Raw genomic sequence first — 13,371 nt, 5'->3', positions numbered from 1 at the left:
CCCAGATGGCTCGATGAGCGTTGGACGTAGGAATGTCTAGCGTCGATGGCGGTAGCCATGGTTGATTGCGATGCGGTCTACTGTGGAGTTGAGATGAGCCATCTCTGCTGGAGGCATGATGAGGTTGCCCCAGATGGCTGCGGTGAGCGTCGGCGTAAGATGTCTAGCGTCGATGGCGGTGCGGTTTGGAGGGCAGTCGAGGCGGGAGTTGTTGCGTAGACCAGATGGATGTTGGTGACGTTGATCAGTAACCTGTAATGAATGGAAAAGTCAGCATCGAGGAGAGGTGTCCTGACGCTCCAGGAGTCGTGGAACTCCCAGAGGTTAGATGCAGGTCTGCAGTGCATCAGATTGCGGTGGCCCAACGTCTGTTGTTGGTGCCTGTAGGCTGGCGCTGCTGCTGCGGTGATTATTTCGTCATTAACGTTGCGAAGAACAAATCGGACTGGCGCTAGGGGGCGCAGGAGTCACATCTGACGGTTGTGGGTAGGAGGCGGGCGATGGACAGCATCTCGACGCATGCTGTGCTCGGTTTAATGTTCCCCCTGGCCGTTGGGAGAGATGGAGCGGTGGTGGGGATTGCAGCAACGGGGGAGGGGTCCATGGTGGTCACTCCAGATGGTCACCAGTGAACTGATTTTACGTGGGGTTTTTTTCGGTAGATAAGGTTTATCTACACACGGGCCTTCCTCCATTCGGAGGCCCGTAAGTGTTGAGCCGCTCTTTGATCAGCTACTCAGGCGTTTTGTAGTTATCTGGGCGGAGGGTATCCGACCAGGATATGGGCGAGCCGGTCTATGTTTTCGGTGATGTTGAAAACTATGTCGGCTCCAGTCTTCCAAGCTTCGGGGGACCAAGGAGTTGAAATGTCTGCCTCTTCTCAGGGCGATGGTGTGAGCGCACTCTAGTAGGTAGTGATGGAGAGGCTCTGAGGTGTTCATCCCGCAGTGGTCGCATTCCCTGTCCTGTCGCTCGATGATTTCCCAGCAGCACTTGAACCCCAACCTGAGCCTGAGGATGATCACGGCGAGTCTTCTGTCGGCGATATTGGTGGTGGGATGAGGGTATAGTTTGGTGGCCCTCTCGTACCACTTTGCGCTTGCTGTTGCAGAGCTTATCGATCTTCTGTGGTTGGCTACCTTCGCTCGTTGTGGGTGGTCTCTGGCCCAGCTTTTGATTAATATGGTTGATGGTTGGACTTTGATCTCTACGTGAGGATGATACCGTGTTGTCTTGGCCAGCTCATCTGCTACTTCGTTGTCGTGGACCCCTATGTGGCTGGGTATCCAGTTGATGATGACTGGGCGATTTTGTCTGTTGTGCAGCTGCAGGAGGTAGAGTATTGTTGTGATAATGTTTACGTTGGTGGGTATGTCCTTCTTCTGGAGTACTTGTGTCGCCGCAAGAGAGTCTGTGTATGACCACCGGCCCTTGTAGTTGGCTTGAGCACTCCAGTGCTTTTTGTATTGCTACTAGCTCAGTCTGTAGGGTCGAGCAGTGGTCTGATGTGCGCCAGGCGGCGGTGTATGTTGCGGAGTATACCCCTGCTCCTGTTATGCCGTTCTCCGGGTCCACAGTGCCGTCAGTGTAGCAGACAAAACCACCCTGGGCCTCCGCTGCCTCGATCGCTGTTCGTGCGGCATCTCTCAGTTCCCCTGGTGAGTAGTGGTTCTTTGCGTGTGGTAATTGTGTGTGTTTGAAGGTGGTTGATGGGGATATCCACGGGGCTTGAGGTCGGTACTTCAGGCATGCCCTGTCTGGCTTCAGAGCCCGTAGGTGCCCTTCAATCCCCTTTGCGCGGATTTGGTCTCCTAGGTGTCCGATGTACGTATCTGGTCGTGGTAGGTCCGGGTGTGCATCCAGGTGAGCCTTGAGATGGGAGTCACTGTCGCTCAGCAGGGCCTTGGCTGCCGCGGTGCAGTTCGGGTCTGAATCCAGGCCATCAGTAGTGGTGTGCCTGATTCCATCTGGAGGTTGCTTCTTCTGGTCCACATGGGAACACCTAGGATGAGGTGAAGGGCGTTGTTCTGTGCTACTTCGAATGATTCTTCCTATAGAGCTGTTAGATGTGAGAGGACAGGTCCTCTATATTCAATTATGGGTCGGGTGCAATACCTGTAGCAGTGTTCCAGTACCAGGCGGCTGGCACCCGCATCAAGTGATTGCATATATCTCATCGGAGCTATCTTCGTTTTTCCAATTTGCTTCAGCTTCTGGATTTGAAGAGAGGATGACAAGGTTTTCTCCACAGTGACTCCAAGATAGGTGAAGTCGTCCACCCACTCAAGATCTTGTTGGTGTATGGAGATTGGCCTTGGGTTTGCCATTTTAATAGCCATGGCTTTTGTCTTCGTTATGTTTATCTTGAAGCCTAGGTGTGTGCAGCTCTCTTGTATAGTGTTGAGGGCCTTTTGGGCATTGGTGCGGCAGTTGGGTCCCTTGCTAACGATGGCGATATCGACAGCTTATATGAAGGTCTCAACGTTCCGTGGCCGTGGGATGGAGGCTATGTTTTCCATGTAAACGTTGAACAGGTAGGGACTCAAGATGCCTCCTTGTGGGGTGCCGTATTCCAGGTATTTGTAGCTAGACACGGAGCCCTGGAAACGGACTCTAGCTCGTCTCTTTTAGCAGTATGCCTGTACCCATTCCAGAAGGTTGCCTGCGATTCCATTCTCGACGAGAGAGGTCAGCATCGCTGAGGGGTTGACCAATTCGAAGGCTTTTTCTAAGTCCAGGAAGACGACGATTGCCTTTTTTCCGTTGATGAAGCTGAGTAAGTCCATTATGCACTCCGTGGTTCCCACCATACCTCGATAGGCATACAACTGTGGATGGAGTGGCCCTACTTTCCATTTCAGCCTGTTGAGCACCATTTTCTCGACGGTCTTCTCTAAAATACAGCTAAGTAGGGAGATGGGTCTGTAACTGTTGGCATCCTTGGACTTGGGGATAGGAACCATATCTTGGGAATTCCAGTTCCTAGGTCTCGCGTGTTCCGCTAGGGTGCGGTTTGCCAAGAGTAGAATGGCCCTCCATCCGGCGTCGCCAGCATTCTTGATCATCGAGTAGCTTATCTCGTCTGCCCCAGGTAAGGTGTCCTTTCCCCGGTGTCATACCGCTCGGAGATCTTATAAAGTAAAGGGTTCGTCCATGTCCGCAGGTGTGTTTATTGCTGTGGAGATTTGTTCTTGTCGCTGTTGTTCCAGTTCTTCTTGCTTCGTCCTGGTTGCGCACGGAAGTTGCGTCGAAGATGTCCTTTGGGCAAAACCGATTGCCAGGCGGTCCGCCTCTTGTTCCGGATCCGGGTGGATGATCCTGCTGGTCCTGTTTTTTCCCGAGACTCTATGTAGCCACCTCCATAGCTCCCTGGTGGTTGTATGACTGTTGAGCTGGGAGCACCATTCTAGCCATTTTCTCTGTCTTATTTCTTGCAATTCTTCGTGCATGTGTCGTATAGCTTCTTGGAGTTGCCTCCTGTTGTCTGCGTTGGGCCTCCTCTTGTGAATTTTCATGAGGCGGTTGACTCTTTGCGTGAGCTGGACCGGTTCCGGATCTCTCGCTGTCGTGTATCCTTCTGGGTGGTGCGCTCTTCCTTCTTCAGTGATTCCGTGGGTAGTCGGTGGTGTGGTTCTCTGGTCTGCTGTCATGGAGGTTGTGGTTCCCTGGTCTGCTGTGATGGAGGGTGCGGTTTCCTGGTCTGCTGTGATGGAGGTTGTGGTTCCCTGGTCTACTGCAATTGAGGCTGTTGGTCCCTGTTTGGAGTCCGTGTGGTCTGTGTCTGGGAGTAGTTGATTTGTTCTTTGTTAGTTTCCCATCTTCTATTTCTTCTTTGAGGCTGGCGGTGACGGGGGTAGTGTTTGGGTAGTTGGCGTCTTTCCCGGCTGCTTTGCATGCGGCCGGGCATGTATTTTCTCTAGCCTTGCAGGGCATCTTGGGTTCCATGCGTGGTAGTTTTTTTTTTTTTTTTCAATTTAGGCAACATGGTTTTACCGCCTGATTTTGTTTCAACTTGGAAATACATTGTTCCGTTTCGTGTTGCTTCCTGCAAACGGCGCATATCTTCTTGAATCTGCAGCGTACCTGATGATGGCCAAACCTCTGACACGCATAACAGCGTAGCGGTTCTGGGTACCATGTCCTGACGGTGTAGGATACCCATGTTCACAGTGTCACTATTCGGAAGGGGCCCTAGAAAGGTGATACGTATGGAGGTTGTAGGCTTCTTCTGTCTGTCCAAGTCCCTCTCTGCAGCTTTGACGTTCGACAGTTCCAGTACCGTTTCTAGGAAGAGTTTGAGGGGGTATCCCCTTATGATCCCCTTGATTGGTTTCTGGGCAGGGTCTAGCTCTTGAAGGGCAGGAGACCGCCGAAGTGTATCCAGTGCTACGTCGTCCAGAGGCATTATTGTCCATTGTCCTTCCAAGTTTGGCCAGGCTTTCTTGCCCAGGTTCGGGTGTCTCTTCTCCAATGTTCTGATTATTTGATACGGGGTTTCCTTTTGTGGTATTAATTTGAACTTGGGCCTGACCTTGGGAGCTGTGCATGTTCCGGGTCCGCTCGTCGCTGATGTCGAAGCTTCCATTACGCTGGTGGGCTCCGCATTCGAAGGGGTTTTTGCATTGGATTTCTACTCTTTGCCAACTTTTGTCCATCCTGAGTCTGATGATGGTGTTTCTGGGGAGGTTTCTGGTCGTATACGTTTTCCCTCCTGTGGCTCCTTCTGGTCTTCTTCATTCGAGTCGTCAAAGATGCTTCTCTTCTTAAAGGTGTCTGAAGCCATAGCCTGAAGTGCTCAGTGTACGGAGACAAAAGAGAACTGTCGGCTACGGAGACAAGAGAAAGCAATGCTTTCACATGCGGCGGAAGCCGCTATGTATATCGCGTGGGTAAATAACCCGTGGTGCGTTATTACATAAGTGTACTGGGTTAGGTTAGATAGATAGATAGATAGATAGATAGATAGACTTTATTTGGCAATGAATCAATGTACATGAAGTGCAAATAATGACAAGAACACATAGTTCGGAATAATAAATGCAAATTGCCGAGGATAACACAAAAAGCATGTACGCTTATTTCCATTGTGGTCCTCATCAGATTGTTATTCTACACTAAGTCACACTGACAACATACGTAGGGGGTTAAGGGGACTAGAGACAATCATGAGTAATACCAGTCAGAACACATATGACACATAAACATTGTTATAGGTTAGGTCGAGTCAAGCAGGGTCGCACTGGCAGAAAAGCGTCAGGTCGTGGGCGACACGTTCCATGCCACGTGATTGTCGCGGCTGTACAAAAATATAGCAATAGTCTGAAAAGTGGCTTATGAAATTTAACATAAGTAAATGTAAGGTTATGCACATAGGTAAAATAACAATAAGTACGATTACCAGTTATTTGGAAATCTTGGCGTAATTATCAGAAATTATCTCAATCTAAGCAATGTATTTCAGTCTCAGAGAAAGCAAATAAGATTCTTGGACTGTTTGCCCGATTTTTCGATTTTAAGAAATTAAAAGTCCATCCGCCATTAACAAGCTATAATAAATTGTTAGTTCGTCCACATTTGGAATATGCTGTTTCCGTATGGTCACCTAATCTAATAAAGACATTGACAGATTAGAAAAAGTACAACGGTGACTCACAAAACTGATTCCAAATATCAGAAATAAATCATACGAAAATCGACTTAAACTTATGAATCTGTTTTCTCTGAAAAAACGTAGACTCGGGGTTGATTTGATACAGGTCTTGGTTTTACATGTACTTTCAACATCAAAAGTGACGAAATTTTCACACTGAATGCGAATCAGACAAGAAATAATGGTCTCAAATTGTCAGGAAGTAGATTTAATTTGGATGTGGATGGAAACAAATTCGCCAACCGGGTAGTAAATGAGTGCAACAGACTTCCTGTAGAGGCAGCGCAGTGTAGTACAGTTCGAAGTTTTAAGATTCACTTTGATAAACACCTAAGCAATATGCTGTAATGCCTACCATTATTATTATTCTTTATTCATTCATTATTATTTATTTATTTTTTATTATTTATCTCTGTTTATTATCTCTAATCACATATTTATTCATTTTATCTATTTACTTATTTAATTATTTTTTGTTTATTCATTTTATCCAATATAATTTTTTGCATCCCACCTAGTTATTTACAATTAGTACTGGTCATTAGGTACCCTCACGGTAATAACGATGGTATTCTTAAAAAAAAAAAAAAAAAAAAAAAAAAATCTTATACAAATCTTACATAAATCCTTGGAAGGTAAAGATTTACATAAGGAATTTTTTAGGGATATCACTATAAGAATCTTACGGTGGTATTCTTAAAAAAAAAACTTGTATAAATTTTTTCCTTCCAATGATTTATAAAAAAAAAACACATACCAAGGTTGAGTGTTCATCCTGTAGCGTATGTGTGTGTGCGCAACACTTGGCATATACTTAGTATGAAAAGTTATACTGGTATAATTCTGCCTTGTGCTCCCATTCTTTTGCAAGTTTAGTCTTAAAAGTTTTAACGTTGATTGCATCCACTGTGTCCTGGCTTAGTTTGTTCTGCTCTTCAGGAGCTCTGGCCGAAAGGAAGTGCTTCCTTGGTCCTGGTTGATGATGCACTTGTAGTTTTAGGTTGTGTCCTCTAGTGGTGGTACTGAGTGATGGCTGGAACATCGTTTTGCCACAGGAATTACACTCTCGTTGGTAGTTGATCTGGTCGATGTTCTTTCATACCTTGAAGACTTGGATGACATCAGCTCGTCGCCGTCGAAAATGCAGAGTGGTAAGCTGAAGGTTAGCGAGTCGTTCTGAATATGAAAGGTGAGACATTCCGTTGACCAGTCTTGTAGCATGTGGCTGAACATGTTCCAGTGCATCTTTGTCCCTTTTCAATCTTGGACAGTTGAAGCATATTCCAAGTGGGGCCGAACTAGACTTTCATACAAATGCAGGAATACAATCTCGTTCATAGCTGTGAACGTGTGCCTAATTGCCCCGAGTGCTCTGCTAGCTTTATTAACTTGTGCTTGTATGTGGTTGGTGAATTTCAGCTGCTGGTCCACCACTACTCCGAAGTCCTTTTCTACTTCTGCGATCGACAGTTGATGTGGTACGTTGTCGACCGCGGTCATTGTGTAGGAGCGTTGATTGTTATTTGATCCAAGGTGCATTACTTTACATTTTTCTGGGTGGAAAAGCACCTGCATTTTATGTGCCCAGGATCAGAGTTTCTCAATATCATCTTGCAGTCTTCCAATAGAGTCATGTTCTATAATTTTGCAGATCTCAGTATCATCAGCCAACATCGATTTGAAGTTATTTATAAGGTGTGGTACATCGGCAACGAATATACCAAAAAGAAGCGGTCCCAATACTGAGCCCTGGAGCACTCCACTGCTCACCTCAGACCACTCAGACATCACACCGTTGACCATCACTCTAAGTTTTCTACCGATAAGAAATCCTCTGATCCAGGAGAGTACACTACCTTAAATACCAAATGTGTGTGCTAGTAGGCGGTCATGAGAGACTGTTTCGAATCCTTTGGCGTAGTCTAAAAATATAACATCGACTGGCAAATTGTGGCTCAAAGCCTCAGTTCAGATACCAATTGCCTCAAGTACGTTGGTCACAGTGGATTTTCCTGTGGTAAAACCGTACTGTTGTGTAGAAAGAAGATTACCTTCAGATGGCTTGTTATGTCCTTAGATAGTATATGCTCAAATATCTTGCAGACAACTGATGTCAGAGAAACTGGTATGTAATTAGCTGGGTTTTATTTGTTTCCTTTCTTGTAGATAAGTGTCACGGTCGCGAGCTTCCATTGTTGTGGTGTATCTCCATTTTCGAGACTAGCTTGAAAAAGAATAAACAGGGGAGTTGCCAAGCACTTGCTTAATTCTTGAAGAACTCGCGGATGTATCAAAGGATTACAAAGGATTACAAAGGCGGAGCATGCCGACAGGAGACCTTTTGATCCATGTTTAGGTCGAATGCGAAAAAAAATCATATTAATAATAAAATAATAAATAAATAAAATTATAATAATGTAAATAACAAATAAAATACATAAATAAATGCATAGGTATAGTTAGATAATAAACAAACAGGTAAATAGTAAACGATAATAAATTGACATATAACTAATGATAAATGAAAACCAGACAGACAAATGATAACAAAACAAAAACAAATAATATAAGATAAATTATAATCATTACCTGATGATTTGTCCACTCCGAGTGATTTCAACTAGCTCATCGCCCTCTCCCTTGTTAGTGTAACTCTTAATTCTGACTGGGGTTCCTTGTTTGTGAATGCTGGGAAAATGGACATATCCTTTCTAGTAGATATTGTTTGCTTAGTACTTCTGTCTTCCCTTTGTCATCAGAGGTGCAATTGCCGTCGTCATCTTGTACATCGGGTATACCAGTTCTAGTTTTGCAACGACTGTTCATATAGTTCCAAAAAGTTTTATTGTTGGTGCGGCTTTCACTTGCACGCTTGCTCTCGCATTCCTTCCGGATTCTCTTCAAGGTGTACGTTGCATCGTTGCGGGCAATGGCGTAGTTGCAGTAATCCTGGCCATCTTTGGTATTCAAATAACGAATCCGCGCATGTTGCTTTTTCCTTAACTGTTTTTTATTCCAGTTCTGTTCATCTATAGGGGATTCCTGCTTCTTTGGCCGGAGGTGAATACTTTGGTAGGGATGCTTTTGTCCACTGCTGATGTAATTGGTCAATTTTATCGGCTATCTCTTTAGCAGTTAAGCCTCAGAGTTTACTTTCCCAGTCAATGTTGAGCATTTCTTTCGTAGTTATGCAGTCCCCTTTGTTGTAGTCATATACGGGTTTCGGCTTGGGTCGTGAGCTGGTACCAAATTTCATAATTAAGTTCAGTCCTATATGATCGTTCGCTCTCAGGGGTTCCAATGCAGTGACGTTCTCTATCATCTCTGATTCATTGGGAAACACAATGTCGTCGTGGGTGGGGGGTTGGCCATCCCTGTACCTCGTAGGCTCCAGAATATGTTTCTGTAAGAAAAAATCCCCAATGTAGGCCTAATCTACAAACTTGGTGTGAGGATTATCTAGGTTTATGCTTAGGGGAAGCACTAGGAATGGAGTCTGTAAGAGGCTGGTAGATTAAGGTGGACGAGTAGTAGACAAGTAGGTAGAGGGGTACGTGGCGAGAAATCCATTTTTACTAGTTAGATGTTTTGAAAACAATAGTCGCGACGGAGTTGCAGAGCTGCATAATCTCGCCCACCGTCTAAAGTTTGTAAACACAAACTAGAGCATCGATATTGGTGTTGATATGACGAAATGTAAACATTAAGTCATTCAGCTTCGTAACTAAGATTGCTTGTGTAAGCAGTATTGCTTGAGACAGTGTAACAGTCTTTCTAATTGCAGAAAAGGGTGGAGGAGAAAATTATTGGTACACGGAAGAAAAGTCACGCCCTTAAGGGGAATCCTCTGGTGTACTTAACCAAACTAAGTTGTAGAATTAGTAAAGAAACTCTAGGATATAATTAAACCGTTTTAAATATCCTTTTACTAAGTGGTACTTGACTAAGTAGGACGAAAGAGGGATGGGGCCTACAGATGAGTGAATGACTTACATTAAGACGATGATGAAAAGAAAGTGAAGGGAAGAAAGAATACAAAATAATTTAAAGGAAAGAAGGGAACTGAAAGTGATGGGGTCGATAGTGGTGACAGCTACCCTTGGTCGTCCCGACCAATTATTTTTTACTACCCTCTTTCAAGTCCATGAAATCACTGGGTGATTAAAATCACCCGCTATCAGTGTGTGAGAGTAGTTACGGGAAGCTGCCCAAATCATACTGCTATGCAGGCTCTGGTCCGTGAGGCTAGCTAGATGCGGTGCTCCACTCCTGTACATGACACCAACCAATAGATTGTTACAACCGTGTCCCTTTATTGTCGCCCAAGCACTTTGTACACCCCCCCCCCCGGAATTCCTGGTGTTACTTGCCTGGCCTTGTGTATGCTTTTAATATATATACACGTTCCTCATGTTTTAGGACCTTTCAGGTCAGATGATAAATCGTGACCGGGAATGGCCATTGTTTGCCAGTCCGGTGTGGCACCTATCTTAAGCTTTATTTTTGTCAGTACTATTATATCAGTTGTGAGTACTGTTGAGTGCTAATAGTAAGTCGTACTTGCTCATTGATGAATTATCTAAATTACTGCAATAAATCTTCAAATCTCCAAGTGGTTTGGCTGACCTTGTTTATTCAGTACTACTGCTACTGTTATGCCTTGCTTTTAGTACTGTTTGACCGCGATGATCTTTCCCCGTTTTATCATCCACTTTTTTCCTGGCTAGGATTCCCTCATATTCTTTAGTGTGGCTTGCAAGATTTTTACTCAGGTAGCTGGTTCTTAGTTAGGTCTGGTCTAGTAAAAACATTAAAGTAGATATCGTGACTACTGTCTCTCGAATTCCCAGCCTTTGACAGGATTAATTTATTATCCGCAAGTGAATTAAGCTCTACCTTTAATGCCCTATCCTTATAACCCTTACCCTGGGTAGTCTTCTTTCCCTCAGTGTCCAGTTGGGTCGCCTTGGTGATTAATTTAAACTCATCTTTGACCATAGTGGTAGATGCTGTAATATCGGCTTTGGGATTCTCTTGTTCGGGCAGATTTAGTATAATCAAATTCAGTTTCCTCTGTTCAAATTGTTCCAGTTCTGCAAGGCCCTGTTTTAATGACTTGTTGTCTAGGCCTCCCTTGGCCTGTTTTAAGTGATGGGGCTACATGTAGCTTCTGCGCTCAACATTGGCTGGTTAGAGACTTTCTTTTCAAGTGCCTGTATTGTGGCTGCACTTTATCATTGGCAGTGTTAAGTTTCACTTTCAATTTCTCCTTGAGTGTAGTAAGTCCAACGAGTTGTGGAGATCAATTATCTTCTGATTTATAACTACGACATTTTTGCTTAGTTTAGATAATTCTAGTGTTAGTTGAATATTGAGCTGTCAGACTCTCTACTATAGCTTTGATTGCCTCATTCTCACGCTGGATCGCAATAACCTGTATCCTTACATTTTTGGCGCCATGCATACAGCTCTTACAATATCATCACTGGCGGGTCTAGGGGGGGGGGCTGAAGCACCCTCCCCCCCATTCTTTGCCTTTAACATCCATTGTCAGAGAACTATTTGCTCGATTTTTTTAACCGACCCTCCTTTTAATATATATCTAACGTATTTCGGATTTAATTGACACTGTCCGAAGGCCGAACCGGACCTGTAAGTATTCATATGACAGCGACATGGTGGTGTTGGAGCGCAATTGGCTTTCGTCGGTTTCAATTAGATAGAGCATCGTACGATGGCGTCACGATGGCAATGAATGCCGATTGGTCGAGGTAATCTCGTACGATGCTGTAGCGCAACGCTGGGAAAGAGGGATGGAAAATTTTGAAGTGGCAGTGTGGTACAGAGTGCGAAAGCGTTGGAGATGCCCTTGTCCACGCCCAGACCCAAATGTACCCAAAACCTAGCCAAGCTCTTTCAAGTCCTGATCACTATTCCAGTTTCGAACGCTGAGGCCAAGCGTTCGTTTTCAGTCCTGAAGAGACTGAAAACATATTTAAGAAACACCATGGGTCAAAAACGCCTCTACGGCCTTGCGCTGCTTGCAGTGTACAATGAAATTGAAGTAAAAATAGTGTCATCAAGGTGTTTTCTAAAAAAAGAAAAAAAAACAGGAGGTTGATGTTTGTGTAAACTATCATCACCAATGTTACAGTATATGAAATATATGAATTGCGGTCAACACTTTCATAACAGTTTTTGTTTATTTATTTATTTATTTATTTATTTATTTATTTATTTATTTATTTATAGATATATATTTTTTTGCCATACTTGTATTCTACTTTTCAGGAAGAGCCATGTATGTGCGTGTGTATAAACTTTTTGTTACCATTGCAATCTAATTTATTTGCCATTTCCTCAATATACCTTTGCAAATAGTTTCAAAGTTCTTCTAAAATTATTCACATTTCAAATCCCCCAGCTGATTCGGGTCGCTTCGCTCGCTATCGCTCGTTTCCCACTCACTCATACATAGTTCAACCCCCCCCCAAAAAAAAATATTTTCTGGATCCGCCACTGAATACAATGGACTGTAGTCCTCCTCATCCACCAGTGCCTCACACAGCTTTGAGGAGACCTTTTGGCACTTGATATGGAACCACAAATCGCACACGTCACACCGGAGTGCTTGGTCTAACTTTGTTGTAGGTTCCACACAGATTCCGTTCGTCACTCTTTGTTTTGTTCAGTTCCTGTTTCCATCATTGTGCCTTTTTGGAAATATTCAGGAACTATGCAAATAAGAATGGGAGCTAGGAGCACTATATAGTAACCTACAGACCAGTAATTAGCAAAAAGAAAGTAAAAATTGATGGGACTCAGCAATACACAACCGTTATCCACCTGGTTCGCTATTCGCTGTGAACAGTTGAGGACAGCAGCCGATATGACGTCATGTCGTTAATCGTAGCACGAATTTCTGGTAGGCCTAAGCTAACGTCAATATTTCAATCTATTTCTTCCCTCTTCTTTGTCATACTTGTTAACTTCACTACTGGTTTTTATATAATTTTTGATTTGTCAAGACCATGCAACAAGATATAAGTGTATACATACTAACATACATAGTCCTACATTAATTACTGGAAAATAAATACCAAAGCCGGAGCTAATTCTGAGCACGTCCTCTCCCATTGTTTATATGTACATATATATATATATATATATATATATATATATATATATATATATATATGTATATATATATATATATATATATATGTAGTAGCACATTTGTAAATAACACGCAGGAAACCCACAGTCGGAGGAAAAAAACTTCGAATAAAGAAGAATCCTATTTTTCGGCTATCAACTGTAGCCCTCTTCAGGAAAGTACATAAGATAGAGAACAGAGGGGACTTATAAACTACAGTAAGAAGAGATGTGGACAGTTGACCACACTCAGGCGCGGGGCCACACTCCTCCGCCACCCCAGGTTGCCTGAGTGAGGTCAACAGTCCACATCTCTTCTTACTATAGTTTATAATTCCCCACTGTTATCTATATTATGTACTTTACTGAATAGGGCTACAGTTGATAGCCGAAATATAGGATTATTCTTTATTCGAAGTTTATTCTTTCTCCAACTGTGGGTTCCTGTGTGATGTATATATATGTATATATATACATATATATGTATATATATACATATATGTATATATATATACATGTATATATATATATATATATATATATATATATATAGTATATATAATAAA

The 13,371-nt window shown here is 43.5% G+C and overlaps 1 long non-coding RNA gene across 1 annotated transcript in view; it reads left to right on the top strand.

The window, feature by feature from the left end:
- Positions 1-13,371, top strand: part of LOC143024812 (uncharacterized) — a 174,665-nt gene that overhangs the window by 141,941 nt on the left and 19,353 nt on the right. The window lies entirely within an intron of this gene.

This window comes from Oratosquilla oratoria, chromosome 4, assembly GCF_046742065.1.
Source record: "Oratosquilla oratoria isolate Oo_2021 chromosome 4, ASM4674206v1, whole genome shotgun sequence".
Classification (NCBI taxonomy): Eukaryota; Metazoa; Arthropoda; class Malacostraca; order Stomatopoda; family Squillidae; genus Oratosquilla; species Oratosquilla oratoria.
Note: the sequence above shows the minus strand (reverse complement) of the source record. Positions and strands in the feature narration are given on the sequence as shown.